The sequence below is a fragment of the Stegodyphus dumicola genome, chromosome X2 (assembly GCF_044657685.1).
Source record: "Stegodyphus dumicola isolate Sdum_Otavi_A_Nest chromosome X2, ASM4465768v1".
NCBI classification, from domain to species: Eukaryota; Metazoa; Arthropoda; class Arachnida; order Araneae; family Eresidae; genus Stegodyphus; species Stegodyphus dumicola.
In genome coordinates, this window is record NC_140781.1 from 146,532,409 (window position 1) to 146,559,477 (window position 27,069).

The 27,069-nt window shown below is 33.6% G+C and overlaps 1 long non-coding RNA gene across 1 annotated transcript; it reads right to left on the reverse strand.

Moving 5' to 3' along the window:
* Nucleotides 1-13,246: 13,246 nt before the first annotated feature.
* LOC146992943 (uncharacterized) lies at nucleotides 13,247-25,888 on the reverse strand. Its single transcript, XR_015038818.1, has 3 exons — nucleotides 25,823-25,888; nucleotides 25,082-25,144; nucleotides 13,247-13,651 (listed from the first exon to the last, which is right to left on the reverse strand). It is a non-coding gene; the product is annotated as an uncharacterized LOC146992943 (long non-coding RNA).
* Between the last annotated feature and the right edge of the window lie 1,181 nt (nucleotides 25,889-27,069).

Below are 27,069 nucleotides of genomic sequence, written 5' to 3' on the forward strand. Positions count from 1 at the left end.
TGGCCGTTTTCGGTATATCTTCTTCGCGAACAGGAATTTGTTGGTACGCTCTAATGAGGTCTATGGATGAGAAAACTCTTTTTCCAGCTAAAATGGAACTGCAATCTGTTAAAAATGGTAGAGGGTATCTATCAGGAATCGTGACGTTGTTTAACGCTCTATAGTCTCCACAAGGTCTCCAATCACCTGATTTCTTCATAGCGAGATGTAGTGGGTTTGACCAGTTACTTTTGGATGGCATGCATAAACCCATTTGGAGCATAAATTCAAACTCCTTTTTAGCCGCTTTAAGTTTCTCAGCTGATAGTCTCCTGGCTTTCGCGAAAACTGGTGGACCTCTGGTTTCGATATAATGTTCGATGTTATGATTTTTAACTTTATTATTAACTACATTGAGTTTTAACAAATCCGGAAAATCGTTAATGATACGTTTATATGGATCATTTACGGCATTTAAAATCGGAATATTATTATTGTTATTTTGAAAACAAGGAGTTCCATTGGTTGTTAAGAATGTAGTACCATCAATCAACTTGCGATTTTTAGAATCTACCAAAAGGTTAAAATTTGCAAGAAAATCCATGCCTATTATCGGTTTGTTTACGTCCGCAATTACAAAAGGCCATGTGAATGATCGTCTGAGTCCAAGATCAAGCTTGAGTAATTTTTGGCCATATGTTTTAATTTTCGTACCATTTGCAGCAAAGAGTTCTAATTTTGAGATTTTTTTTTATCTGCAGGCAAGGGAGGAATGACAGAAATTTCTGCCCCAGTATCTATTAAAAATTGGGTAGCCGATTCTTTGTCGCTGATGAAAAGACGACTCAGCTGCACCCCTTGTCCCTCCGTCGTCAATGAGAGACGGGGAGCTGGTTTTCCGGACTATTTGTCTGTGATGTTGATGAGTAGTTGCAGGGTTGTTTACACTTAAATGACTTATCACCGAATTTTTTATGATAGTAACAAATATCACTAGATCTGTTACCACTGTAACTCCTATCTCTTAATTTGGATCGGTTACGACAATAGGGACGACTGTGGCGTTGCTTGTTTAAAGTAGAAACTTGTAAGCTAAGTTCACTAACCTGTTTTTGTAAACTTTCAATCACTTCCGTTTTTACCGTTATGGATGATGCAGTAGCTATTTGGGGAGTAGCAGGGTTTTATTCCCAAATCTTATCGGCCATTGTAGCCACTTTTGACAAATCTTCACTACTAACAGATATAATGCTGCGCATATTAACGGGTAAACGTTGTAGCCACAATGTTTTTAGGAAAGTATCTGTTACTTTATCGCCAGCCAAATTACGCATCTCACACAGTAATTGAGATGGCTTTTTGTCACCCAGTTCTAACTCACTCAGTAATTTTTGGGTTTTTTCAGTCTCTGAATCAGCATATAATGAAATTAGTCTATTTTTAATTGCCTCATATTTATTATCTTGTGGTGGACTTAGCAAAATATCAGATACCTGTGACAAAATATCGGGTTCAATGGAACTTATAACATAATCATATTTTGTTTGATCTGCACTAATTTTTGCATTTCTAAATTGTGCTTCTAGTTGAATAAACCATATTTTAGGATCTGCCTTCCAAAAAGGAGGAACTTTAACGCTTACCTTGGCGACAGATGCAGTTGTTGCTTTAATTTCGGTTTCGTCTTCGTCAGCCATTGTAGAATTCGATCACGCCGGGATACACCAGTGAAGTGTCTGGTATGCAAATGTAAGAGAATAACACTTCCCTGACTCCAATGGAACCAATATTTTATTCCATACGATGTTATAGATTCTTATTCATAAGATTTATTTACATTTTACATGCACGTAGCATCGCGTGACAAAAACTCGAAGTTTGTTTACTTCGCGGAGACTAGAAGGTGTTGCCATTCCGCTTTAACTAAATTTAATTAGAAATGTAACGGAACTGAAGCGACACTACACTGTGTATAATGCTAGAATAAAAATAGCGAAAGAGTAAGTAAGATATTCTGTTCAGTGTTATTTAACTGCTGCATATGTTTTAATTTTGATTCCATATAACTTGTTTTTAATTATAAGAGAAAGAAAAATAATTCAATATTGAACACATATTTCGAGTATAACAAAAGTATTTTAAGAAACAACCTTATAAAAATACATAAGTAATTAAAAATATTTAATTTGTGTACAGTCTGAATTTAAATTAAGATGCGGTGGTGTATTTAATTATGGCAAAGCACACTAGGGCTATCTGCGTAATAAGTGTGATGCCTTTGTGGAGGACGTTCTCAGGGAAACTGGCTCGTATACACGTTACACATGAGGAAAACCACGAAAACGTCCGTGCAGCCAGCCCTTTCGCGGGATTCGGACCGAACTACCAGTGTTCAGCGACTTTACCGCTCGGCCGCTGGTGGGCCGAAACTAAGATGTAGGGCAAGTTTATTATTATTATTATTGTGCGTATATGTGTAAGAAAATGTATTTTTATTGTTCCATTTTTAATGTATGGAAGGAAGAATAGGATGCCAATATCGAAGATTATTTACTAAAGCAAATAATCACGTCAGGATAAATGTTATATAGAAATCTTGGGAGTGTAAGGGATTATAAGAGTTCTTTTAGATTATACTGAAAATATATGCACTTCTGCTAAAATCTGAAGTGAATCAGTATGAAGTGACTTTTCACTTTAAAAAGAATGTGATAAGTATACTATTTAAAAGTATAATGACGGATATTAAGAAATTTGTAGAATTTTATGTTATTTAAATATGAATTTGTTAAGTCAAATCTTTTTATGTATATTTTTGCTTGAGATATGTAATTTAAACTGAAAATCACGATCATATATTTCTCATGGAATGTCAAAGTTCATTTGTATTAAAAAAGTGCATGAGCAATGAAAATAAACAGAATAATACTTTTTGATTATGTTTTTACGTCTTAGCAGTTATGCCATCATGTGTTCTGTTCAACAAGATTTATTTAGTGCAAACAATACTACGAAAAATATTCAAAAATACCTTGTTTTGCAATATTTATTTCCCTTAATTAACTTAAATATCGTTTTTCATTTTCTAATGTTTTCCTTTACGAAAAGAATTTAATGTTTACAATTATTTTCAGCATTCGTAGGAATTCTGCGCATAAAATAAACATTTTCTTTAACAAAATACTTAATCGGAAAGTATATACCCGGTATTTCCGGTGTATCTACCACATATAAAATGATCATTTTGCTTTAGTTTACATTTTTTCCATTACCAAAATCATATAGCAGACGCGTCGGCCGATGCGTCTTGTCTCCCGGGTGACGTCACTACCAGCAACCAATGGCACGCTTTTTCCGTTCCTGGTCTAACCTTAGTATATTAAAGAACCTTGTAAAGACGTGAAAATTTTTGACCTTTTGATAGTGTACCTGATGATTTATTAAAAACACAATTGACTCTCTTATATTTAATATTGAAAAGAAGGAGGGGGATATGTACAAAATTATAATAAAGATAATTCTAAGGTATTTTTTATAAATATATGTGACTTCTGAATATAGAAAATAATCGCTTACGAATGACTTATGCAGTATTTGTTTTATTATCATATCCTGTCCTCATAAGCTCAAAAATAAAACTTTATACAGGAAAGTCATTTTACCTCCAAATATATTTTATGGTATTGAAGTATGATAACAGATGATTATTTTTGTTAGAAAAATTATAATGTTATGAATATTTTCCTGAAGAAAATTATACATTATATTCAAGCATATTTATATATTAATATATATATATTATACTCAAGTAATAGATGACATATTTATATATTCTATTTAAAAATAAATGGCAGCCCTATGTCTTATCATTAACTTTATCAAAAGAACTTATAGGTTTAAAGCACCTAATTTCTAGTATAAGAACTGTACTTCAAATGGCCTTTTCTTTTCCTTTTTTTTTTTTTTTTTTTTTTTTTTTTCTGTAAGAGTTTTGCTTTATACTATTTACAGATGTGACATCTAAAAATGCTTGGCCTTTTTTATCCAAATATCTAAATATGGAAGTCTGAAATAATGCACTATATTTGTATGTATATAGAGTAAAATATTAGTAAATTCTACATAAGTACATTATTATTCTAAGATAATGTTTTTAAAAATATTCAGTTTAATGCAAATATGTGAATCAATTTATACATATAAATTTTAAGTGTATGACTTCTGTTGGATGTTTTAAGTAAACAATCAAAAAAATTAACCTTTTTATCAACTTATCTTGCACATATATACATTATTACTTTTTTTTCCTATAAGAATAAACTTAATCTAATATAATAATCTAAAAATAAATAATACACAACATCTATTAAGGCAGACCATTTTTAGTACCGTAACAAATAATACAAGCAATATAATTTAATACTTTCAGTTGTCAGAGAATGAAGTGAGTTTTGTGAAGCTATTTAATAAAAAAATCTGAAAACAATTTTTGATGGTTCTAAAATACAAGTTCTAAAAGAATTAAAATATGTACATGAGATAAATGCCGCTCTTTTTGTTTTAACCCCTTTGAATAAATTTTAACCAATTTGATACTTTTTTTACTTCTTTTCAAAACCTTGAAATACATGAGAAACTGATTTCAGGACCAACACATTTCAAGAAATATTGCTAACTGCAATGAATCAGCACACATGTATGACTTCATCAGAACCATCAGAATGTCTTGTATTACCTTTATTTATTTATTTAAAGTTACTAATGGATTTATATGTAGAAGAGCTGAGATTTCTAATACAGTTACCACACTGGCATTTTTAATGATCTTTTCACTAATGATTTAAAATCTCTCTATATTTTTTATTATTTTTCAAATGAAAAGTTTTTGTTCATTTGTTTCCAAAATAACAGCTACTTCCTTAGTTCAATTATTATTTTTCTTAACTGGTTTGTCTGGTGAACTCCTGTGATTTTTTTTTTTTTTTTTTTTTTTTTTTTTTTTGTGTGTGTGTGTGTGTGTGTGTGTGAATACATTAATTCTGTAATTTGTTGTTTTCAGTTTTTTAATTTCTCTTTTGAAAAGTTTTCTGCATTTTAACTTAATAGCCTTGAAACTTATGATCAACATTCAAAATCTAACTTCCATTTTAAATTTCAATGTTTACCTGGATTCATAACAAGTGTATTATTTTTAAATTATTCAGACAACTTAAGAGCTCTGTGTCTTACATCTTTATAATGGTAGAAAATTTCATTGTACAGCCTATGTACATTTTAGTTTTGTCATGTCATGCCATTTGTGAAATATTCCTTCTCTCTGCTTAATTTTATTCCATATATAGAGATATTCAGTAAGTTTAAGCATAATAAATTTTTAGAAGATAAATGTGTAAAATTCCATTTTCAGTTTCCTATGTAGACTTTTACATTTGCATTTAGTACAGCAATCAATTACGCATTGAATTCCAATATAAAAATATTTTTTATCACAGCCTTCAGATCATTCCTGAACATCATTCAAATCATCATCAGACTGCAGTATGAAATATACAAATATTTCTTCTGTTTTTGAAACAAAAAAGAATGATGACAAGGTCTAGTGAACATTGTGCATAGGGTATAAGCTGAAATTATTATTCCTGGAACAGCAATCTGGCAAATTTTAGTCTTGTGTGCTGCAGCGCTTTTATGCATAGCGGAAGTTTACTGCTGAGTTTGCTACACAGTTTTATAGTTAATAGGAATTGTATTGGATTATTACGTCAAAAAAAAATGTGAGAACTATCTGTCTAAGAGAAGATATGCCTTTTCAAAGGAACAATATAAGGAAAACTGGCTCTGATTCACTTTATACATGAGGAAAACAGCAAAATCTCCTCTGGAGCCAGCCTATTCGTCAAGATAAAACTCTGAGCGAATTACTAGCATTCAGCGGATTTACCTCTCGGCCGCTGGTGGGCCTAGTACAAGTTGAGTCAACAGGTTAGCGTAATAAACACCTTTTATCATGATATTATGTGACCGATAATCTATAAGCAATGCTCTTCATAAAAAATGTTAATTCCGTTTGCTTTCTGGATTCTGAACTTAGCTCTTGTTTATCTATTCTCTTGTTTTGAGATCTGCTCATCAAAACAGAGCAGCAGGTCAATTAAAGAAGGATATGCATGCAGTGCAATCATCTTCAGTACGATCTCAAGTCATAGTCACGTCTTTAATCCACCTAAAATCCAGTTCCAGTACTTTTCACTATTTGAGAAAAGTATAATTCCTGTTGGAGTCTAAATTAAGATGAGCTCCGGTATTTCAATTTTCTACTGAACTATTTTCGTTAATTAAATTGAATTATCTAATTTTATTTATTAATTTACATTTTATTTTTATTTCTTCTTCATTTTTATCTTTGTTGACGACTTTTCATAGTCCTTCTTCTTTTAGAAATTAAGTACTGACCTCAATGCATTGAGGCATAAAATTGAACAGGCACTCGTGTAATCCTATGGCAAACATTCCACACTTGCTAGGTAATGTGTTTCATATTGAGGACATCGAAGCACTGAGCCTACGCAGGCCAGATAGAGCTTAAGTCACATTATTTTGATCACTGCAAAGCACGCAAGGGCTTTCTGCCTAAGAACAGGGATGCTTTTGTGGAGCACTTTTTAAAGGTTCGATTTGGTTTGTTTGATTTTAGAAAAGCACTTGAGGGCTATTTGTCTAAAGAAGAGCAAAGATTCTTGATGGCTTCATGATGGACTTTTCGAAGAAAACTAGCTGGCATTCACATTGCGCAAGAGAAAACATCAAAAACTCCCATGCGACCAGTCCGTTCGCTGGAATTTCAAACCAGTCGAACTAACAGTATTCACCAAATTTACTGGTAGGTTTATACTCAACATGGGACATATTTTTGGAGCAGGTAGGTAGTGTAAGTGTCAGTAAATGATGTAGCCAGTCTTGGGCAATAAGCTATGAGTGAGTGAGTGCACCGCTATGATGGCTTCCGACCACGGACATGAACCAAACGGAATTATATACCATCACGGCGGGGAAGACTCCAGAGTAACAAGGTTGAATATTATAAACTAATAACAGTTTTTACATATTGTTAACTGCAAGGCACTAAGCGTTATTCTGGTTATCTGCTTTAAGTTCTGAACTTTTGAAACATTATAATATTATCCACGGTTGTTTCTGCTTAGGCAGTGTTCTGAGATTTTCTCTATTTTATCAAGGGCTATTCTGTTTTTGAGTGTGTTAGTCGTCCACATTGCCCAGGCACAGTCCGCTGGTTTCTTCAAGTGCCAGGTTCTTGTATGTACATAATGGAAGTAACAATGGTCCGTGTCGCCTTCCTCTCCGCATTCGCAGAAAGGAGTATCCCTAAGTCTGAATCTGTTCAGGTATACTGGGAATGGTCCATGACCTGTCAAGAACTGTGTTAGGCTAGCACAGTGGGTCTTTATTTCCATGTTAACTTTTGGCAGTAAGCGAAATGTCCTTCGTCCTACCTCTGCCTCTGTCCATCTACTTTGCCAATTTTGTAGCAGACTTGTCAAAGTTGTTCGCTTAATATGAGACCAAGGAAGTTTAGTTGGTCTTTCTAATATATCCGTACAGTTGGCTGGGCGTTCTTTATCCTACTGAAATATCGTGCTTGGATTCTTTGTCAGGTATTGGTGTATATTGGTTGAGACAGATAGATTTTCGCATGTTATGTCTCATGTGCAAGCAGTAATTAGAATGGTGCAAAGCATAGTATAACATCGTCAACGTATTAGACAGTGAGAAATGTGACAACACTGACTAAGAAAGGAATGCAAAAGATACAAAAGCAGATTCGAAATACATCTGTATTCTACTCAAATCAGAAGGTGAATGCCCATATGATAAGGGTAACACAAACGCAATTATCACTAGGGGATATAATCCTACTTAATTGTGATGCAGTCTCTCTACTGTATATTCATGCTCTGTACGAGATCGTCCACGAATTTCTGAGAAATTATGTTCAATTCTTCTTGCAGGGCTGATTACAGCTATGAAAGCATTGAAAGGCACTAGCGACGGACTGTCAAAAGTCCCCAGACCATACACTATATATTAAGTTGGAGCATACGACAGCCTTCAGAATGCCTACGCTAAGACAGGTGCTATATCTTCACTCCTTAACAAGCTAGCGACAGTTGGTATACCATGAAGTGTAGCACTGTTGTTCGCGAAGAATCTTGGAAAAGATGCACAATGATGAGGAGAAGAACATTAGCACAACTGCAGTCAGTAGTGAATTAATCTTCTTCAGATGTATGGAGCTTCATATAGCGACCAAGCATTTCACTTCCACAAACGAAAATTTGAGCACTTGCAAACTGTTTCCTTTCGATGATCTCAGAGGGACGACTGCGTAATCTCTGCTTTATCTAGATATTTAGACTTCCAGAATGGCTAGATAATCTAAATATAGGAAGATTAAAGCTGTTATCTTATTCTTGAACCGGGATGATAACGCCTCATATAATATTGCAGCGGCTGCTCTATTGTCCTACAAAACTGGATGACACCCCCCTTTCCCTGTTTAGTCTTGCCAGCGACTGCTGCTATCCTTAAAGCTCAACTCCATTGCTGAGCTACTCAGTGGCGTAAAGGGGGTGTATGATGCGCCGGTCGCAGAGGGGCGCCAAATGGTCTCCAAACAAGATTTTCATCATATCACTGTGTTTTTTTCGGGAAGGGGGGCGCCAAAAAGGTATTTTGCCCCGGGCGCCAGTTATGCTCGCCACTCCACTGGAGCTACTCAGATCTTTTATTTGCAACACTACAGAAGACACTGCCTCCGACGAGAAGGCATGAAAGTCCGCAAAGCGATCAAAACACCATGAGATTGTTTCGTAGTGATATCAGTGTTATAGCTAGAGACGGGCGAGGGTGGACAACTGTCCCTGGGCGTAGTGTCACGGAAATGCCAAACTGACGAAGTTTTAGAATGAAACAGTTTCCATACTTAGAAAACAGAAGGGTGTATGAAATCTGCAGTTGTCTTTAGGCGCTGAAAACTATAGCCAAGTCTTTAGCCATATTGGATGTCCAGTAATAGATTGCATGCATCTTAGGATGTCACCCACTGTCGCCACTACCAGATGATGGGAGTCATTAGCATAGATATCGCATCATCTAAAGACGGCTCTCCAGTGGCCGAGCGGTAAAGCCGATACACTCGGGCCGGGGTTCGAATCACGGCGAGCAGATTGGCTGCTAACTAAGCGTTTTCATGGTTTCCATATGTGTAACCCATATACAGTCCAATTTCCCTTAGAAAGTCTTTCACGAAGCCATCCCTTCCCTTAGACAGGTAGCCCTCGAATGTTTCGCCATAACTAAATAAACTGAACCCAACTCATCATCTGTAAGAGAAGATATCAGTTCTTCATATCCTGGCGTGGTTGTTTGTGGAAAACCACTACCAGAGTTGGATTAGCCATTAAGGAAAGTAAGCACGTGCTTAGGGCATCAGGTAAAGGCGGCGTTACAAAAAGGTGGTTAAAGATTCAAAGAAAGAGTGCAAAGGGTCCACAAAAATAAAATTCTCACTGCAGATTTTAGAAGATACCTAGTGCACTTAATCCAAGCCCGAGAAAGAGGGAATGATGAGAAAGAGGCGTTATACTATAGATGTATGTGGAGGCAGCAAAATCTTTGAAGTGCTACGGGCATATAAAAGTCTAATTTGGCAATGAGCATTACTAAACATTCAGATAGCTGCTCCCTTTGTTCGAAATGTAATCCAAACTACTGACATGATGTGTATAGTCGCACTTTGGCCTTCTTTCAAACTTCCAGACAAAGTCGTCCAAATATTGTCTATAGAACTGTCACGCTGAGACTACAAATCGATGTTGTTAAAACCGAATGTACCGTGCAGTAGCTTCCGTTCATGTTTTGAGCATACACCATGCTTTATACCCTCTCCTACACCCCATAGATGTCATGCTACGTATATGTGCATGCTGTACAATACCGGACCCTAAGTGATCTCCTAATTGATCTTTTTGTTGCATCTTCTTGTTTGTACTAACGTTACATTAATTTCTCCATTTCATTCTTAATTTTTATTATTTATATAATTGCAGAACTGATCAGCTATCGTGGATGACTTCTTAAATCGCAATATTTTACAGGAGCGGAAGCACGCTGTCCACTAGGAAGGTGGGGATTTATGCTACTGACCGGGAAATTCGCTTAGCTACTTATAGGAACTGTGTGCAGCCAAAATAAAATAAGATACTAAGTCACTAATTTTCTCTTTCCTTACCGCTTGGCTTCGTGTTCTAATTAGAAGCACGTTCGGCTGGCAATAGGGAAGTCCAGAATGCAAATTCTGGGGCGGTCATTCGCTGATATTTTCTATTTCAAATAAATACCTAAAGGCTCAACCAACTAACCAAGTGGTTCCCAAACTAAAATGTGGTAGACGATAATTCTTCACCACCAGCAGGTGGCGATTAGGTTACCACCTCCCCAACTGCCTTTTAAATGGGGAAGAATGTACGGAATTTTCTTTTTTCTCAACGCATGCTTTCATGATGTAATTAGAAGCACTTCTGGATGGCAGTCTTTAAGCCCAGATTTCGAATCCAGGATAGGTCATTTCTAATATTTTTTTTGGCTCCTAAATAAACCTGATATTATACATCACCGTTCTATGGTGCTCTACACTCATCTGCAATAGCACAATCTCAAATAGAGCTACCAGTGCTTTAATATCGAGATTAGTGTACATAGTGACTCTGAAATTGCAGTTTCGATGGTAATGGTTCAGAGGCACATGTTCTACTGTAGTGTGGATTAGGTTAACATGTCTTTCTGGAGCTGTTTCCAAAGCAGAAGGGTGCTGATCATTCTACAGATTTAAGGCGAATAATAAGGTCTTTACCGAAGCTTATAAGTTGGATAAATCAATGTCTACATGATATTTTTTCTGATTACATACTTTTTGTTTTGTGTCATATGGGGACAAACTGTATACTAGTTTTTATGCCTGCTTTGAATCAGACACTAATTTTTGTTTGCAACGCCACTATAGGGTTTGCAGTCATACCCTGCTACACGACACTTGAACCATTAGCATCTATGTTCACATATTGCTCAATTGATTTATTAGTTATAGCTTATGTGCATACATTTCTTTGTCACATGTGTATGTATTTTAATATGAATCTTTTGTAAAAAATAAATTAGACTTGCATATATGCATAGGCAAGCTAGTTTGCTATACGAAAAGAAAATAAAATTAAAAACCCTGTTCCTTAGACCATATCAACTAGCTGTTTACCCAAGTCACATATATTGCTACAGCACCAGATGTTAAATTTAAATCGACCACTTCATTTGAAAGTTATAAAATGGACATTTGTATACTATGTTATCTTTTAGTACATGCTCAGCTGTTGAATTTTTATGGCAAAGGTCCTGAGGGCTATCTGCTTAAAAGAAGAGATGCCCTTCTTTGAGCACTTTTTGAATGAAACTGACTTGTATTCGTATTAAACATAGGGAAAACTGTAAAAACGGAGATCTAGCTAACCCATTTGATAGAATTCAAACCTAAATTGTATCACCAGTATTCTGTGTCTTATCTATTCGAGAACCGACACCGGTGGGTATTCTTCTAAAGCAAGATTTTGGTTTATGTTTGCATATAGATATTACTTATGCAGTAGATCATTATCAGACATATAAAAATAGTGATATCATTGAATGAAATTTAAAAAAATAATAATTCCATTTTGCTACAAACTTCATACACAGAAAACAAGAGAAATAATGCTTTGAATTTTGCTCATCAGAAGAAGCATTAAATAATACAGCACTTTTGATGAGCACAGTTAATTGGTGTGTATATGTATTTTAATCAGTGAGCTGTTCTAAAAGATTTTTCATGGAATGGTCAGACTTTCTTAATTTCTCAACCAGACTAGCAGCATTGTTCATCTGACATGAGACAAACTTAAATTAAGATATACATAATTTTTAAAACAGGGCACATAAATTTCTATATAATGGTTAACATAAATTATATTTTATGTTAGCCATTATATAGAAAACTGGCTAAATAAACAGAAAATCTAAAAAATACAGCCGCCTATTCCACAAACAAAAAAAGGACAAATAATCTTAAAATGAACTCAATGATTGCAGACTATAGTAATAACAATTTATTCAAAATGAATGTAGATACAATATTTTACTTTTAAATATGTCAAGAAACTTGTAGTGATAATCCAGCTAATTCAGTTTGCTTTTAAAAAAGTGTGCATTGAAATAAATAAATAAAAAAAAAAAAAAAAAAAAAAACAAGAATTTAAAGAAAAAAGAACAAGAGCTTTTCATTATTAAAAACTGTTATGACCTAGAAGAAATCTAATCATATCCTTTCACATTACCATCCATGCACACCAATCACATAATCATCCAGCTAGTTGGAGAAAAACGGTTTTAGGTAATGAATGTACATATTTTGCTTTTTTAATTCCCCTGATATGAAACTCATCCAGATCAGGTTCATGAATTTAATTGTAAAATACGGGTACTGAGAAGCAACTGTCATTGGCAAAGGGCTTGGGCATACTGTAGATGACAGTAGGAATCTGCCCATAGTTATCCCTATGGGACGGACGGATAGAGGACTAATGTCAATTTCAAAAATATGTCTCTGCAATAATATTTTATTAAATTAATTATGTGAGGTTTGTTTGGTGCATTATGAAAAATGAGCACTATTTATGAACAACTTAAGATACTTAACAGTAAATTATCATCACATACATCACAAAAAAGAAATGTATCTCTTTGAGTGCGCATATAGTGAGCTTGGATATATTTATATATAAAAGTATATTTTATTTAGTATTATAATATATTATTCTTTTTCATATTTTTATGTTAAATGATAATTCTTAAATAGATAAGAATGAATGAATTTATAAAAACAATCATCTCAACCTTTATAATAAATGACACCTAAAGGTTTTCTCAAAATTTAATACAGTTATTCCCATACATGTTGATTTGGCATCCATAGTTGTTATGGCCAAACTATTATAATGCAAATAACAGAAGAAAAAAAATACAAAATGCATTTTAAATGAGAACAGGCCACATCATGCCAAAATAATTTGTACTAAAATTCCAATCATAAGCAAAAATATACAAGTATAAAATAAAAAAATAAAAAAAATATTGTTCTGACATCAAATACAAAACTGCTTACTTTGCTTATAGTACTTAACATTTTATTCAGGGTTAAATTAAAACATCAAAATTCTCAACATTAGAGATACAGAAAATATATTAAAAAAATGTATATGATATAGTATACAATCTCAGCATGCACAATTTATCAATTAAATTTGACTTCCTTTATACGTATTTTTCAAATCATGAGAAACAGTTTTTGGCTGATTTTTGTGATGAAACATTAGAAGATATTTTCCAAGAAGGGATGCTTTAAGGCAAACTGGCTTGCATTCATATTACACGTGGAAAAATCATGACGACGCTTATGCAGGCAGTCCATTCACCAGGATTCAAGCTATTAGTGTTCAGCTTCTCACCAGCTTGTCCACTGGCACACAACAGCCTCTTGTAATACATTATCTGCAGACATGAAATCCTTCTGTATTTATATGAAAAGAAAAAGTTATACATTCAATATTAATTACAAAACCCATTTTCATACATGCCTACTGACAAATTATAAGTAATCCGCAACTCATGATGAGTATTGTTCCAATAGTTCCATCATAAGTTCATGATGTAACTCAGGGTCTTAATAAAATTATACCTTGGTATGTTTGATTATATTGTTATGAATAAGGCTTCTGTTTCACATGAAAATGGTTTAAGGAGGTATAAACTTATGTGACATTTATAAACAATTTATTTGCATACATTCACATGAATTTTATAAAATTAATACATTAGTTGATTTATTTATTAGTTGATAAGAACAAAAATATATACAAAATTCTTTTAATTAAAATAATGGATAAGTAACTGTTACTTATTTGAAAGAATTATTGTAAAATACAACTTAGTGAAAAATTATTATTCAGGTATGATCAGAATCCTATAAAAACAATGCATGTATGCATAAGCTGTTTATATTTTTCTGTAAAATAAACATTTGATCTGGACAACTGCATACTTTTATTTCAAGATGCTTTTTTAGTTAGGACTACCTAATATACACTAATGTTTGTGAAAATCACAACCATGAAGGAATTATGCACTTTGAACCAAACTTACATGAAATGTAAAGTGAGTTAAGACATACAAATGATTAGAATTACAAAGGGATTATGCATGCATGAAATGAGAACTGGCAGTTGTAAAGGACTGTAAAGTTGTGCTGAAATCTGTTTATCATCCTCCGTCTGCAGTGAACATTTAATTTGTGCTCAGTATGCCTCGTCTACAGCAGAGGATGCCATACCAACAAGTTTGAACGAGGCCACATCGTCTGTATGCAAGAGGGTGGACTTTCATATCAAACAATCACAGCCCGCACGCAGCACAATGCCACAACAGTGATGCATGTTTGGAAGAAATGGACAGTGAAAACCAAACAAGGTGAAATCCTGGCAATGGGGCACACAACAGCACAGGACGACAAACACCTCATCTGCATGTCTGTGATGGATTGTAGAGCATCCTCTCGTATGTTAGTACAATATTGGAGCACGGTTACAAGTGTTCGTCGCTGTCTGCTGCAACATGAACTACATGCAAGGGTTCCTCTACGCAGGATTGCCCTGTCGCTGAGTAACATATGCCTCCGACTTCAGTGAGCACTGCAACTCAGTGCGTGGCGTGCTCTGTGGCAACAAGTTGCTTTCTCCAACAAATCTTGCTACAATCTGGAGTATAATGATGACAGAGTATGCATTATTTGATGCATTCCAGGCACTATATTTTAGGGGAAAAAAATGCCTGTGCACAAGTCTTCTTTAAGGTACAACAGGTTTTGCATCTTCCCCAGATATGTTGCTCAATCAGTATGCCTAGGATTTCATCGGTCAGCGACTCGCACGTACAGCTAGTGGGCCACACACTGAAACTGAATTTTCACATCAAGTCAAAGCCATTCCCCAGGATTACATTCAGAACCTATACGATTCAATGCCACGATGTGTACAGGCTCTCGCTCAGCATGACAGAAACCCAAAGTACTGATTTTCCAACTTTCGTTTTTTTTTTTTTTTTGTTTTGTTTTTGTTTGTAAATGTGATCGTTTACTTGTATCACTATCGGTAATATGCGGAATAAATTTCATTCATTTCCGACAATTCCTTCATGGTGTTGCATTTTTCACAAACATTAGTGTGTCTACAGTTTCCAGTGCCTGCTCAGCATCCTCTCGTATGTTACTGAAGATAAATGACTAACTGAAGACAATTTTTAATCTCTATTGAAATACCCGTAATGATTCATTGCTAAGCACAGAATCTTAAATAACACTTGTCACTCCTAACAATGCCTCATTCTGCCTCTAGTCCACCATCAGAAAACTCCATCAACCTGCTGTGGAGGAAGCTCCACGTTTATAAAATCATTGCCATCATCTTCAAAGGCAGAATTACAGAGGTTCTGGGAATCCCATATTATCTGTAAATTCTTTCAAAGCTTTTCTCAAGCCTTTTCTTGTACAATGCAATCATAAAATGCTTGTTGAAATTCTACTCAGTATCAACTGTAATCTCCAAATGCGGCTTTATGAATTTGTGTCCATCATCTATACAAATTACACTGACCAAAAAAAAAAAAAAAAAAAAAAAAAAGCTTTATCTAATTTTTAAAATTACATTATCTTTCGGCTATGCCGAACTGGATAACGAAAGGGACAATTCTCAGAACCCGCACATTTCCAGGAAACCCGTGTAGCTAGGTTACCATTTTCACTTACTACAAAGACAACACCAAACAATAATCGATTATCGCTCAGATTGGGACCCCGTGATCCTTCAGAAGCAGAACTTTCATCTGATTGGTTCATTTCTACCCCGGACAGAGTTTCAGTTGAAACATTTTTGGCGAGGTTTGAAGAAATATCACATAGCCGCTACATTGTTTCTGTAGCTAGGTGGGATTCTTTTTTTTCTAAGAATCCTCCCATTTAAACCAGTGCTACCAAAAACTTGTTTCTCAGGAAAGTTCCGTCTAGCAGGGACTGTTGATAGAAGTAAATAACCGCTTTAATCAACACTCACTAATAATATAGTAAAATCACAATGACCAAAATTAGCCTCAATCCACTATGTCTAATCCGTTTTCAAAACACATGTTTCACTTTTGTGATAAGAGGAGAGTGGAATGTGGAAATGAACATGAGCTCAGCATAAGAGCGTATAGGTAGTGATCACTTTAGGTTTTCTACAAATGACATTCAGTGGATGAGTTGAATGTTGCCTTTTTTTCCCTCCGAGATAGCTAGATGGTGTTACTAGGTGTCTTAAAGTACAGTCAAAAGTCTTTAATCTGGAATGATCTATAATCCGGACCTCAAAGCTACAAACTTTCTGCACATGTTTAAACGCATGCGCATATGCGTTTAATGTATAATGGACGGTATAAGCTAAGCTAAAATTATCTATTTCAGTTAATGTTGCAGATCGCGTTGTTCCTTATTCTTCTAATTGGATCCGGCTTATTATTTTTTGCAGACTGTTAGAGCAATTTTATAAAATGTCAAAAAGAGTTTCTGATTCTGGAGATATCAAAGGATTTACAAGCGAAAGCATGTTTTGATGTCCATGAAACAAAAAGTGGAATTGCTGCAAAAAATGGTTAAAGGCATGAAGAAAGTGACAGAGAGGTGATTTGTTTCTCTAACCATTCCGAAATCTGTTTATCAATTTCGCGCTGCTCTGCGGGAGAGGAGGGGGTACGTTGCAGCACACAATGAACTGGAAGTTGATCTGTCAGCACTATCCTCATCTTCAGGGCAGATGTTTTTATTTTATTCGGCTTATAATTCCTCACTAAATGCAGTATTTCATCTCGATGTACTCCGTCTTTGGTATGATTTAAATCAAGTTCATCATTATAAATATCACGAATACACATGAAATAGTTTTCTGGTTGCAATTTTCTAATTTCAACTATGCGTAATGTATGCTTTACACATGCGCACGTTGAAAGAAAAGTTTATTAAAGTAAACAAATAAATAAATATTAAACTTTTTTTTGTAAATTTTGATACCCTTTAGATCATAATTGCTCTTTATTTCATATTTTTAATTTTATAATTTCTGCATGCCATCTTAAAAGATTTAAACTGATGAGCTATAATACAAAAAAACCGATAATCCGAAATCGCCGAAGAGTCCAAATTAAAGACTTTTGACTGTTTATGATAACCAAATGAGCACCACAGCATTTAATGGGTTAATATATGACATAATTACACAGATTGGAATTTGCTAGCAAGTTTGCCTTTGAAACAGAAAAGAAAATTAAAAATCCTGCTCCAGAGGACATTCCAGCTGGCAACTTTATGAAATTTATATACTACTGTTACGAAATGATTTGATCCAGTTTTGTGAAATTAACAAAATATATGGCATTAATGAACTATACAATCACCTGATGCATATTTTAACTTTGAATGTCAAATCAAAATAGGGATTTTTTTTTTTTTTTTTTTTTTTTTTTTTTTTTTTTTTTTTTTTGCACTGTGGCTGATTCTTACCTTTAGTCATAAAGATGATTTTTATGATGCATGTTGCTTTATCTGTGTATAAAAATTGTCACGTTTATGCTCACGAATTTACGATTCTATTTTTTTTATATAAAAACAAAACATTTAATGAAGAGCTTATGTACATTATTTACATTATTGAAAGCACAATCATACATATATTATAAATTTTCCCATCATAGGGCCAATATTCGTTTATCAAGAACAATTACCGCTATGCGGCCAAGATCAGATCATTTCAAGGCGTCGCCCTCAAGCTGACTAAAAGAGAAGTGTATTACATTCCTTCTCTGCCGCCAGTCACGTGACCTAGTCGGCGACAGACGATAAAAATAAAAGAAAAAATGAATCCATCGGAGGGAAAAAGAAATAATTTCAACAAACTCCCCCCCCCCGATGAACAATAGGTTCATCATAAATTTAACTAACTATTACAATATTACTATAACAATAAGAAACAAATAAAAATTACTTACATATACAGGTCACATTATATCAATAATTTCTTAACACCAAGAAAATAAAATTTTTCTGAAACTATAGAAAAAATAAAACATTTAAATTAACATTTCTCAAGATCACCACAAATCATTAAACCAAGGAAAATAATAATGAATAAATGAAAACATTATGAAAAAGAACATTTTTTTTCCTATCATCAGTTTATCAGTCATTCAGTCCAAATTTTTTTTTTAACCAGTCACTGATTATTGCAATTACTGATATCATCAATTTCTAAATTGTACAATAGCTGCACTGGACGTTTGATTACCGAATTACCAGTTTTCACTTCACACGATCTGATCATTCCATCTCTACCAATAAAGGTTTTGGTTATTCTTCCTAATTTCCACCAGCTTCTAGGTAAATTTTCATCATGAACAAGTACTATATCATTTACGTTGAATGCAGATGGTTTCTTCTGACCGGTATAATGAGCAGATCTCAAGCACAGGAGATATTCTTTTTTCCATCTGTTCCAAAAGTGATTTATTAGATTTTCTCGTGTACGGAAACGTTTTAACATTACTTCTCTGGAACCTGGTAAATTCAAGTCATTCCTCCTTACAGCTGGCAAACTCAAGAGTCGTTTACCAATCAACAGGTGGGCTGGAGTAAGTGCGGAGGGCTCTTCAAGATCAGAAAAGACGTATGTTAATGGACGCGAGTTTATCATCGCTTCTATTTCAAGCAAAAGCGTTTCTAATTCACTTTGAGTCAAAGATGATTTCCCAATGTTCTTTCTTAAACTAGTTTTTACACTGCGAACTAAACGTTCATAAAAACCGCCCCACCAGGCAGCACGTTCCACAATGTATTTCCATGTGATTCCATGCGAAGCATAAAATTTTTTAACTTCAGGGTGGTTAATCACTTTCCACATTTGCTTTAATTCAAGTTCGGCTCTTTTAAATGTTCTAGCATTGTCCGAGTACACAGTGGAACACAAACCTCTTCGGGATACGAACCTGCGGAACGCAAGTAAAAATTCTTCAGTGCTCATGCCTTTTACGAGCTCAAGATGAATAGCTCTTGTAGTAGCGCAAGTAAACAATAAAATGTAGTATTTGTTGTCATTTTCTTTTACATACAAAGGACCTGCAAAATCGAGTCCACAAATTGCGAAAGGTGGAGATTCATTAACTCTATCCGCTGGAAGAGGTGCAGTGATTTGTTGTCCAGGACGTACATTATATTTTTTGCATATTAAGCATTTACTCAGGATTGATTTGACGTATTGTTTTCCTCTTAAGAGCCAGAATTTTTCACGTATATGTACCAGAGTATCTGATACACCCGCATGATGAACCTTTTCATGAGCGTCTCGTACTACTAATTCACTTAATTTATGTTTTGAAGGGATTACTATTGGATGTTTGTTGTTAAATAGTAGGTTTGACTTTTGTAACCGACCTCGTACCAAAAGTAGACCTTCATCTGATAATATGGGATTTAATTCGAACAATTTTGAATCTTTTGGAATATGCTTGTTTTCTCTTAGAGACTTTATAACTTCAGGAAAACTATCTTCTTGAGCTTGTTTTAACCAAAAGGTTTCAGATTTACTGATTTCTTCTGCTGAAATTTCCGCAAAATTTCTATTTTCCCTTTTTACTTTTAAATTTGATATAAATCTGAAAATCCAAACAGTCACACGATAAAGTTTTTTCAAGGAACTAAATTTTGTCAAATTCATGAGTGGAACATTTTCAGCTTTGTCTGTTTTGATCAAACACGCTAGGATAGCTTCCGATTTTCGAGATTCTTCTGATACATCATGTAATTTTGACGTCGATAGTTTGGGTTTTGGCCATTGACTTTCAGGTAACGAAAGAAATGCAGGGCCATGCCACCATTTCGAAGAATCTATCAGTTCTTTTGCAGAACAACCCTTTGTTATTAGATCTGCAGGGTTGAGTTTTCCTTCGCAATGTCTCCATGAACAAGGATCTGAAATTTCATGTATTTCTGAAATTCTATTAGCAATGAAAGGTTTCCATCTTTTAGCTGTACCTTTAATCCAATGTAGAACTATTTCCGAATCTGACCATAAAATGACATTTGAAATATGTAGAATATTTTTCAGGTAGTTGGCAACCCTAGCACCCACCAGTGCTCCCATCAATTCAAGGCGGGGAAGCGTTAATTTCTTTAATGGTGCAACACGTGATTTTGCCAAAACAAATGTAGTTTCAAATTTATCTTCATCAGTTCTGTATCTCAAGTATGCGACTGAGCCATACGCATTCGGATTAGCGTCACTAAAAATGTGTAACTGAACAGTGTCCCTGTCTAAATTTGGTACATGAAAATAATATCTGGGAATTTTCAACATTTTAAGTTCTTTTATTTCAGAGAGCCATATTTTCCAGTCATTTTCGAGTTCTCCAGAAAAGATCTCATCCCAAGGTACCCCTTGAAGCCATAGCTGTTGCAATAAACATTTAATTCGAATTACAAAGGGTGCGATAAATCCAGATGGGTCAAAAATTTTGGCTGCTATTTTTAATACATTACGTTTGGTACATTCAGTGTTTATAGAGGACAGTAAGGGTGTTAATTCTAGTCCTAAGACATCTTTATCATTGTTCCATATTAAACCTAGTACTTTTAAGGATGTACATGGAGTGTCACTATTGAGAGAGATTAACTTTTCCTCAAGCCATTTCTGCTTAAGCTCTAGGGAATTGGTTTCGAATTTTCTTAGATTTAGACCTCCTTCATCAAGAATTTTAACAGATTCATTTGATAGATTAAGCGCTTCTTCAACAGTTGTCGCTCCAGAAAATAGGTCATCCACGTAAAGATTTGAGTTAAGCATTTCAAAAGTCTTAAAGTTAGAATTCTTGTACTTATCAATGTGATGTTTTATTGTGCAAGCAAGGATGAAAGGACTACAAGTTACACCAAAGGTTGCTCTTGTCATTTTGTAAGAAATTACACTCTCTTTTCTATCAAGGTTTTTAAAATAAAGAAATCTCAGATAATCTCTGTCTTCTTCTGCGATTGATATTTGAAGGAATGCCTTTTCGATATCTGCCGAAAAGGCGATCCTATTTTCGCGGAATTTCAAAATAACGTCCAAAACATTTGGATTTAGATTTGGCCCTGGGTGAAGACAATCATTGAGAGAAAGAGCATCATTTGATTTTGAAGAAGCATCGTAAACGATGCGTACCTTTGTTGTTGTTTTGTCGTCTCTAATTACAGGATGGTGAGGCATATAATAAGAATTAAGTGTCGAGCTGTTTTCAGGGCATACTTCTACAATTCCTAAATGTTCTTGTTCCCTGAGAATATTGTTGTATTCTTCAAATAACATTTCATTACACTTAAATTTATTTTCCAGACTAGCAAATCTTCTTTTAGCCACTTCAAGATTATTTCTCAATAAATCGCGAGATTTGCTCCATAGTAACTTTGCCTCATAACGACCATTTTTAAATTTCAAATTATTTTGAAAGTCATTTATGATTTCTAAATCACTAGAATTCTTTTCGTTATTCTCAACAATCCCCATGACTTCTAAATCCCAAAATTTCTTCAGTTCATCATTTTCACTCTCAACTGATACACTACAACAATTTATTCTTCTATCTTTTGATTCTATCTGCCCCTGAATAGTATGTCCGAAAATAGTTTCTGCAATGTATAAATGCTTCCAAATTTTTCCTACAATACCTAATTGAATTTGCCATAAAAAATCTGACCCTAGTAAAATAGTTATTTCCCGTTCATGCCCTGTATCAGCAGGATTAAATCCTCTCATTTTCAAGCGTTGAATCAAACCTTTGTCTGGAATTTTGACTGTAGCGCCAGTTATTTTTTCAACTACCAAGGCTTCAATATTTATGGAATTGTTTGTTTGCGAAACATTTTGTAATTCAAGAGAAACTACGTCAAATGATGATTCTTGTGGTTTTCGTCCGCCAAATGAATATACTAATAAATTTTCTTTTCTAATAGGCTTTAAATTCAGTTTTCTTACTAAATTTTCTTTTATAAAGCATTTTTCTGAACCACTATCACACAAAACCCTTGCATGGATTTTGTTTTCACCACCAGAGACACATACAATACAAGTTTGGAGTAATGTAGAAATAGTTTTATTTTTCTGTTCAGAAACGCAAGATACTAAGGTTGTGGATTTATCTGCGTTAATATTTTCAGGACTTTCATGTTTTTCTGATTTATTACAGAACAGCTCATTGTGAAATTTATTACCACATTTCGAACATGGGGTTAATTTACTTTTACAGTTAGAAGACAGGTGTGATTTTAAGAAACACTTGTAACAGCGTCCTCCCTTCTTCAATTTAAAACGTTTCTCTTGGTCTGTATACCTTTTACAACCCAAGCTTGTATGATCCGAAGAGTCACAAAATACACAAAATATTTTTATAGAAGTGTTCAAGGCAGCAGCCGAAGGAACACTTTTCGTAGAAGAAAAGTTCTGATTATATTTTTGTTTGGAATTAAAATTAGTGTAAGTGTCATGTATTTTATTATTAGAAGAATTATTTACTAATATTGTGGCCTCACGGGCACGTAAATCTTCTCTTATAAATTCCAATAGGTCATTGACCTTATACTCATTTTCTGTATTATTTTTCTTATGAAATTCTAGAACCATGTTTTCTGGTAACAATTTTAACAGTATAGGCAAAAGTAGATGCCCGTATGAACCTGTTACCCCCACTGACTTGAGATTTCTGATATGTATTTCACATTTATCATACAGATTTCTAAGTCCCCTTATATTATTTGATGATTTTACTGGCTCTAAGTTCAAAATTTTATTTATATGACAGTTTATGATTGTATCACGCCTACCATATCTTTCGTTTAACAATTTTAGGCATCCGTCATAATTTTCATCAGTGAGATCAAACCCTGATACAACATTATATGCAGTACCTGTCAAAAGAGATTTCAGGTATGGAAATTTACTTATTTTTGACAAAGAATCATTGTTATCCACAGCATTCTTGAAACAGTTAATAAATTCTAAATAAGTACTGGGATCACCAGAGAATTTTTCAATATTTAATTTCGGCAACTTAACTGCCGCAACAAATTTACTTTCGATTACAGGAGTTACAGGTACATTTTGAACTACGTTAACTTCGGTATCTGCTTTACATTTTCTTAACCTATTCTTAATTTTGGATTTCATACTCAAAATTTTATGAGAGTATTCTTCAACCGATTTTAATTCTTTTTCATATTCAGCTTTATCTTCAATCAATTTATCTATCTCTTTATCAATTTCATTTAAAGAATTTTCTTTTTCTGACAAAATATCCTGGCACTCTAACAAGGAATCTGTGTCAGTTCTTTCAATCGCTGCTACCAGCAAATCTTCTGCTTTATTTATTTGTTTAGTGATTGCAGATCTGATAGCAGCTCTTTTCGACTTGTCTATATTTTCCATATTTCAAGTAATGGAATATAACCTTATAAAATTCAACAAATAATTGTAACAAAATTTAAAGTACAGTATTTCAATATTTTAAGCACTTCCTTTAAAAACAATATACTTATAGTCCACAAATTTCCTTCGATTAAGACCAATTAATTTTTTCAAGCATCAATGAAGTATTATTCTTTCAAGTAATATTTCAATAAAACAACATAAATATTCAATACTTTTATTCAACTCAATCATTATTTTTCAAGGTTGAATACTTCAAGAATGAAAGAAAATGGCTTACCTGATATTTTCAGGTATCCTTCCATTATTCCAGCATAGAACTATATTCAACTATATTCAGTTTCGATTTTAAAGTATCTAAAGGTCCGGGAATTTCGGCACCAAATATATGTGTATAAAAATTGTCACGTTTATGCTCACGAATTCACGATTCTATTTTTTTTTTTTATATAAAAACAAAACATTTAATGAAGGGCTTATGTACATTATTTACATTATTGAAAGCACAATCATACATATATTATAAATTTTCCCATCATAGGGCCAATATTCGTTTATCAAGAACAATTACCGCTATGCGGCCAAGATCAGATCATTTCAAGGCGTCGCCCTCAAGCTGACTAAAAGAGAAGTGTATTACATTCCTTCTCTGCCGCCAGTCACGTGACCTAGTCGGCGACAGACGATAAAAAATAAAAGAAAAAATGAATCCATCGGAGGGAAAAAGAAATAATTTCAACATTATCGAAGACCTGCCAATGATGGATTACTATATTCCCGCCCCACTTTACAGTGCTGAAATTTATTAAAAATATTTCCCTCATTTTCCACTTTTTTCAATAAATTAATTAGAACGAGCTTTCCTATAGTTTAAAATGTATTTGTTGATGTGGTAATCATTGTCTTACTTACAAAGACAAAATCCCATAAATACATACAAAGGTTACATTGAACCTTTCTTGTAATTTTTTACCTTAATGCCAACTTAACACAAGAACTGTTGAAACACAGTGAAGCAAACACAAACTGACATTCATTCTATGATTTCAGCTGCATACTCAACTTCTCGCCTACGACTCTGCAGTTGTGCAATTCTAAGATGTTTCTTCAAGTAAAAAATTGGTCGATGTGTACATGGATACCGAGGATGTGTAATTCTTAAAAACGCACCAAGCAGTCGGTGATTTTTCATTCTTTTTCTTGAAGTCCTGTTTTAGATATTTTGGGAAATTTTCCGTAACCGGCCCTTGGCTATTTTTGGCCGCCATCTTGGATTTCAAAAACGCGCCAAGAGGCGCGTTTTTGAAATCCAAGATGGCGGCCAAAATTGTTTTCCCTGTCCGAGGGAAATTGGACAGGGAAAACAACTCTGACCTACCAAACCTGGAAAGAACGAGAAAAAACGAACTTACCGAATTTATGGTGCCATCCTGAAGGCTACTCATCGCTGTTCCTTCAGATATCTATCAGGATACCTGCAAATAATAAGAAAAACAAAATATAATATTTTTTTGCTGAGCACAAGTTTAAGAAATATTAAATGAAATTGTTTAAATTACATTAAATACAACTGCTTAGCAGAAATGCAAATTATAAAATATATATATATACCATATTATTTTTTGCTGGGCAAAAGTTTAAGAAATAATAAACGAAATTGCTTAAATTACATTAAATACAACTGCTTAATATTTTCAAATATGTGATTATAAAAAAAAATATATATATAATATTTTTTTTTGCTGGGCAAAAGTTTAAGAAATAATAAACGAAATTGCTTAAATTACATTAAATACAACTACTTAATGTTTTAAAATATACGATTTGCAGAAATCAGCTTTACAAAATAGTTTCATGCTTTAAAACTAAAAGAAATATCTATCATAAAATCAATCAAGAAACCTACTCTTTTATAAATACATAAACTATTTTTATAAATCTAGAAATACTTAAAAACGCTTAAAACATACAGTAAAAGCAAAAAAAAATTCTCAGTATCGTAAGTAAGGGATAAGTTAAGTAATCGTTTTAAACTACGAATTTACTTTATTCTCGTTAGCATCCTCTGACAATATATGAAATTAAATTTAATTTATATCATAATATATATAAATAATAATATTAAATTGCATTAATAACAAATTAGCACTTACTTTGTACACGAGACATCCTTTCCGCGCGCGATCGTTTTGGCGCCCAAAGTTACGGCTACTAGTTACGGTTGCAGTGAACGATGAACTCGGATCGTTCAGTTAATAAATTTGGCAAAATTTATTAAGAAGTTCTGCAAGTTCTTGTAAATAGAATTATTGAAATTAGAACTGCTATTTATTGCCAATAAACAAATATAAAATTGTTATATAGTATAATTTTTCTTATATTCCTACTCTTATGTTTGTTCACAATCTACATTTGATTATATTTAAGGTCTTGTTTTTACAGTTCAGAATGTATAATTAATAATACTGCTTTCTAATTTGATTAAAATAAAATACAGTAAATTATTTCAAACAGAATGGTATAGGTTATTTCGCTGCAAACAATTATACTAAATATACTTATTTATGTACATTTGAGAATTTAGCGCCGAGCAGTTATTAATCATCCATGATGCTCTTCTGTCTGCCTATTTACAATTCTAAATTACATTTTTGGAAAGAAAAATTAAATTCAAGATTAAAAAAACTTTTTTTTAATGAAAATGTAACTTTTTTAAAAGCTTCATTTATTAGCTAGAATGGTTCCAGTTTACTTATCTGTATTATCACAGTGAATCAAATATTATTACTGGCTTATCAAACATTAATAACAGTATAAATAGAGTAATTAAGACACAATAACACGCCGAATAAATACTAATTCAGAAGTCAAACAACAAAAATCAGCGTTATCCTTTCCGCGCGCAATCGATTTGGCGCCCAAAGTTACGGTTACTAGTTACGGTTTCAGTGAACGATGAACTCGGATCGTTCAGTTAATAATTTTGGCAAAATTTATTAAGAAGTTCTGCAAGTTCTTGTAAATAGAATTATTGAAATTAGAACTGCTATTTATTGCCAATAAACAAATATAAAATTGTTATATAGTATAATTTTTCTTATATTCCTACTCTTATGTTTATTCACAATCTACATTTGTACAATTTTGTTGGTATAACGCTGATTTTTGTTGTTTGACTTCTGAATTAGTATAAATAGAGCTTTGGCCCGATTGAATAAACGTAAGAAGACCAGCTAACAAAACTTGTAGCCGCATAATAGGGTTTTAAAAACGATGTTTGAAATTTCAGCTAATTTCTGTAATACATCCCCGTCATTAACTCCACATGGATTGCCAAATATTTACAAAGGCACCTTCAATTTCGTAGCTTAATAGTAGCTACTTTTGCAGTTATTCCAGC